This window comes from Geospiza fortis, unplaced genomic scaffold (genome assembly GCF_000277835.1).
Source record: "Geospiza fortis unplaced genomic scaffold, GeoFor_1.0 scaffold129, whole genome shotgun sequence".
In the NCBI taxonomy this organism is placed as follows: domain Eukaryota; kingdom Metazoa; phylum Chordata; class Aves; order Passeriformes; family Thraupidae; genus Geospiza; species Geospiza fortis.
Window position 1 is genome coordinate 598,088 of NW_005054522.1, and position 6,079 is coordinate 604,166.

The window sequence follows — 6,079 nt, forward strand, 5'->3', positions numbered from 1 at the left end:
GAGGAGGAGGAGAAGGGTTGCAGCTCCACACTTTTTCTGCCGTGAGAGCCTTTTGCATGTCTGGCAGGATGGCTCCAATCTGATTAGGAGGAGGTTTGATTAGGAGGCGGCTCTCTGTGGGGGCAGCAGGGGGATGGATGTAAAGCTGCTTCCCCTGGGAGCAGCAGCCAGGGGATGCCCTGAGCCCAGCTGGCCTTTTAGGGAGGGTTCCCTCCTAATCCAGCTCAGAAGCAGTTTTGGGGCAGGGGTTTATCTCTGTCTTGGCTGCTCAGATTGGTACCCTGAGGTGCTGGAAGAGGAGTGTTGATAAAGTGGATGGGTGAGGAGGAGCGGCTAAAGGAAACCTCTGTAGGGAAACTGCCTTTGAAGCCAGATTTTGGGATCTCACTTTGCTTATTTATTTATTTGCTCCCATCCTGAAGGCTGACTCTCATCGCAGTTACAGGGAGGATAAAAAAAGTGCAGCCCATGAGCTGTTCCTGCAAGGATTTCAACTCAGTCTGAGCAGAGGCACTCATCCCACAGAGGGACAGGAGAGAGAAGGGGTGCTAAGGTTTTGTCTCTGCTCAAATCCGACAAGATCAGATGCTCATAGTCTCTGTCTGAAGAAATTAGAAGCATCCCTGCCTCAGGAATTTATTTCTTAGAGGAATTTTTTTAGAAAGGAAATAGAGGAAATATTGGAGGAAATATTTATTTCTGAGACCCTTGGATCTCTCAGCCCGTGTTTTAAGCACCAAGACTATTCCTTGCTGAGATGGACAGTTGTGCCTGTGGGAAGATTTTCCATTTTTCTCCTCACAAAAGGCAAGAAATGGCTTGTTACAGGAACTTGGTGCCACCTGCATCTCTCAGGACTCCCCAAAGCTAAAGAGTTGCAAATTTTCCCAGTCTGTTCAAGCTATGGCTGGTGTCATGAAACTGCCCAAGAGTGGGGAAAGAAGGAGCCCTCTGCTTGATAATCAAGATTAGGAATAAGGAATTTGTTCTGTAGTAATAAGGATCAGCTTTTGGATCTGTTTGGATTTGGATTTGAGCTATCTTCCCAGGAGTGAGGGCCCAGCATCCAAACGTCCTGATGCTGTAACTCATCTCCATCATACATTTGGGCTGCCCTCCAAGCATCAGGGTTAGGGTTAGGGTTTGCAAGAAGGGGATTTGTTCCATACCTTGCTTCCCTCCAACACTGTTTGGTTGGGAGGGCTGATTTGAATCCTTCAGCAGCACAGGACTTGGCCATCTGCTGCATCATCCTTAGTCCCAAAATGCAGCGCCTGGATTCCAGCACATATTCTATTTATTTGGCTGCTCTGCTGTGCAGAAACGTCCTGGGCAAAGGACCTGGTGCTGTTGGTTTGCATCATTTGAGCATTTCAGCCTCTCATCAGTGACTCTGTGGCCCACATTGAGAGGTCTGGGTACTGGGAGGGACTGGTGATGGAGAAGCAGAGCAATTCCAGGTCATGCTGAGTGAAGTTCTGGTCTAGTGGGAGGTGTTCCTGCCCATGGCAGCAGGGCTGGAACTGGATGATCTCCAAGGTCCCTTCCAACCCAAACCATTCTGTGATTCTGTAGTGATTCTCTGCCAGCCACCAGGGCCAGGAGTATGCCTGCACCACAGAGCAGTGTCTGCAGTACATGGGCTTGCAAGTTATTAATTATTTAAAGCAATCAGTTGCTAAGAATTTAAAGCAAACAACAATCAATTACTGAGAATTATCAATGAGCATTGCTGGAAGTTGTCATTTGCTTTTGATGGCTCAGCTCTTTCTTGCCTCCATGGTCAGCAGGCTCAGGGCTTGATTTCTGAGTGGTGTCCAACAGCATTTAATCCAATTATAATTTCCAGAGATGTCAGGAGGAGATGGGGCTCAGGGCAGTGAGAGGGTATTTTTGCACAGCTGATTGTGCTTCTCCAAATGCCTGTTTGAAATGTGTTTGGAGATTTTTCAGCTCTGTTCTGCCTAGCTGTAATCAGGGATGCTGTCTTCAGGTAGTTTTGGCAGCAAAGCCATGCTTTGATTTGGTCGGGGATCACTTGCAAACATGCCAGGAATGTTCATGCAGCTGCAGCCTTCACCAGAGCAGGGGCTCCTCCATCTCCACTGCCCAGCTCCAGGATTACAACCAGCAGCACCCACTGAATCCCAGTTCAGTGCCCCCCTCTCCTCTGCTCTGCTGGTGACTTTCTGTGGGTCCCATCATGTCCCTGCCCTCTCCTCCCATCTCCAACCCCACCATGAGTCCAGCTCAGTTTCCTAAAGGAAATGCCCAAGCTGACGTGTCAGAGTTTCCCTGCCAAGCCCAAAGCAGGACCTGGTGTCTGTCACCCCAGGAGCAGAGGAATTGGGATATTACCATCAAGCCCAGCCCCACAACTCCCTCCTGTACCCAGAGCTGTGGATCCTCTCCAAGGTGAGAGCTCAACCTGGTATTTGCAGAGCTGACGGCCTCTCTTAGGAGGAAGAGGAGGATGATTAGCAGCAGGGAGGGGATGCAGCTCCTTCTTCCTTCCTGCTTCCTTTGCTCCCTTCCCTTGCCCTGCCACAGCCTTCCCTGTGGCACAGTCTCCAGGCACTGCCCTGGAGGGAAGGATTTGATGGCAGGGAGATGTTTTTGAGCTCAGCAAAGCCCTGAGCTCAAAAGGTGACATGGACAGGGTCTGTTCCACCCAGACCACCCTGGGTGTGGGTGCTGTAAGCTTTGCTTACCTCTAGATATCATTTAGGTTTTTCCTCCCTGCCTGGCAAATCTCTTTGTGCTCAAACTCACTACCTGTCATGGGAGCTTTGGGGACCTGAGTATGACCCTTGTTGTGTGCTGTATTCTTTTCATATATTACATTTGTTTTTGGCTGCAGTTTCTCAGCACGCAACCACGCCATTGAAACCTACTGAGTGCAAAGCATTGCATCCCCAACCCAGTGACATCCCACAACTTCCCATGCTCTTCTGCTCAGCTGTAACCGGGCAGGAATCTCACTCCTTGCTGGGCTGCTGGGTGGACAACATTGTTCCCCTATTGAGTCATTAACAATGAGGTCATTGGGCTGGAAAGACAATGTCATTCAGCAGCCAAGAACCCAGCTGGCTGATCCCGGTTGTGTCTCATCTCCTATGACAAAGCCACTTTTAATTGACTAATTAAAGCTTTTGCAGGCTCCATCTTGGAAGGGATGACCAAAATAGACATTGTTCTTTGTCAGCATTAAGTCAGACCAGTTGGCTGATAAAGAAGCAAGACCTTTCTTCCTTCTCCACTTTGCCACTTGCTGTGCAGGCCTTAATTCCTGGTCCTGGCAATGGGAAAACCTCCTCAGAGATATCCCACCATGTGTTGCAGAGCAAGTTGTTTGACTGAGGCCCCAAGGACCTCAAGAAAGCTCAGCCAAAGCCCACTCAAGCCGCTTTGGGATGGCCTCTCTGCGTTACCATCACACCTTTTGTTGGACTCTTGATATTTTGGGTTCCCAGCTCCTGTAGGAGTTTGATATGGCACCTAAATCCATGGCACTGGGGTGCTCCCATATCCTGCAGGCCTTACAAGGACAATTTGATCCACTGGCTGTGGGCCAAAGGCATTTTTCTTCCCATTTCTGGGCCATCTTTCCCTTTATGTACTTTTTGGGAGGTGCAGTGCAGGTGGAAAGCAGGGACATGGCCAAGCACTGGCAAGAGAAGTGCCCACTGTAAATCCTTGCTTCCCTCATCTGAGTGCTCCTGCACTGCCACGACCCTCACCACTCTCTGAATGAGGATGTTTTGAACCCTGAGACCAGTGGCCACTTCTGCTCTTTGCATCTCTTGCTCTCATTGCCACTCTGAGTAACACCATCCCCAAACCAGAGAATAAATGTGCCCTGAGGGACTCCACAGGACAAACCCTGCTTCGTGCAGCTACCTTGCCATTTCCACGAAACCCCCAGGGTTTTTTCAGCCTGCAGTGTGATTGTCTCAAAGCAGATTTATCTCCTTTTTGCTGCCCAGGCCCTGCTGAGCAGGAACGCTGGGTGTGTGTTTACCAGGGCCTGTGTCCCAGCCCCAAAGCACAGCAGCCGCTTCTTTTGAAGAACACACAAAGCAAGGAAGAGGAGCAATTGTTTGGGAGGAAGTTGAACCATAATGTAATAAACTCCCATGGGATTTACTATTAGTAATTATTTGTATTGCTCTGGCACCCAACCAAGGCTGGGGCCCCGGTTAGCAAGGTGCTGGATCAGCCTGTAGATGAAGACAGCTCCTCTGTCCAAAATCTGTCCATTCTTGCAGGTAGAGATGGGGAAACTGAGGCAGGGAGAAGCTGACAAGTGTAATGAGGGTTGTTTTGGAGAGTTGTGGCTCAGCAAGGAGGTGAGCCAGCACACAGTGCTTACAGGAGCATCCTTCCTCTCTGGGGGTAAATCCTAGAACATGGAACTGCAAAATGGTTTGGGTGGGAAGGGACTTTAAAGACCATCTCGTTCCACCCCCTAGGAAGGGATACCTTCCTCTGGATCAGGTTGCTCAAATACCATCCAACCTGGCCTTGGACACTTGCTCTACTTGTGCTGCTTCCAGCTCCACCTAAGAGGCCTTTGGGTAACAAATACACTGTGCTGGAGGGTCCTGCCCTAGGACAACACTGGAAAAGGTAGTTTCTCACTGTTTGTACCTTTAATAAGTGATTTCTGTGATCATATGTATTATTTTAAGGAGGGGAGGAGCCGGAGCTATCAAAGAACACAAGTGCTTCAAATGGAAACTGAGTCCCACTTCTCCTGAAAAACAAAACAAAACAAACAAACAACAAAACAAAAAGCTAAAACTGATTTCTCTTTCCGTAAACCTTCAGGAGAGTTAAATAATGAGGCAATTACAAATTTGCTAACAATAGAAGCTGATCAGATTACACAGGCCTGTAAAACCAGGGGCTTGCAAAGCCAGATCGTCACTGGAGCCATTTGGTGGGAAAGAAACTCAGTGCCAGACAGTCTTTAAATAGTTTTGAATAAGAGGGAGGGTTGGCTGTGTCCTTCCCTTCCGAGGCTCTCCCCACCTAAAGAATAGCACCGAGCCTCCTGCCAAGTCCCTGCCCGAAGGCTCCACTCACAGGCCCAGTATATAAATACATAAATATATATATAGGTGCTCATGCATGCAGTGTGTATATATAGAGCTTCCCAATCATCTGGGAAGACCCCACCCTGAGATGTGGAACTGGAGGAAAAAAAAGAAAGGAAAAAAAAAAGGTAGGACCCAAAATAGCACGGACAAACAAAGGATCCCAAGGAAATGTGGAGCTCTCCTCACGGCATTGACAGGAAATCTCTGGGCTGCTGGTTCAGTAACCCCAGCTAGCCAAGGTCATGGGGGACTGATCGTGGTGGAGGGATGGATCCTGACATCATCCTCTGCAGAAATCATGGGATGAGGGCTGTGAGATGGAAGCTTTTATGTCAGGGAGGATTTGCAGGTGTCCCAGATGTGCCTGCAGAGGAATCTGTCTCCAGTGTAGCCTGAAAGAGAAGCAAAGTAGACAGAACTGGGGAGAATATTTAACCAGGAATCACCCAAAATTTTACTTAGAGAGGCTGGAATGCTTGAGGGCATCACCAGAGCCTCTTGGAGGTCGCTTCTATGTCACTTGGCATCACTTGTATCTTACACATCACTTTAGAGTGTCAATAAACCAAAGACCTCAGAATCACAGAGTATCTCCAGCTGGAAGGGACCCCCAAGGATTATCCAGTTCAAGACATTTCAGGTCATCCTCTTTGGGCTCATCCTGGCCTGGTGGTGGGTGGTGTGTGACATGGGCCAGGGGGAGGCAACGTGACTTGCCACCCAGAAAAGTAAATTTTCTGGCTGGAGGGCGTAAATTTGGGCTGATTTGTGACTCATCAGAGGTGCTGGGTGCACAAAGGAGGGTGAGGCTCTGGGCCTTATCCTGTCCCCACCATCTCTTTTCCGCTGGCCCGTTCTGCCCTCAGGACAGGCAGGCAATGTCCGAGACCTGCCCTGAGCATGACCCTGGGGACTGGCAGCCTTCCCACACAACCCACAGGGGTGGCAGGAGCAGGCAGAGCTGTTTCTGAAAGCGA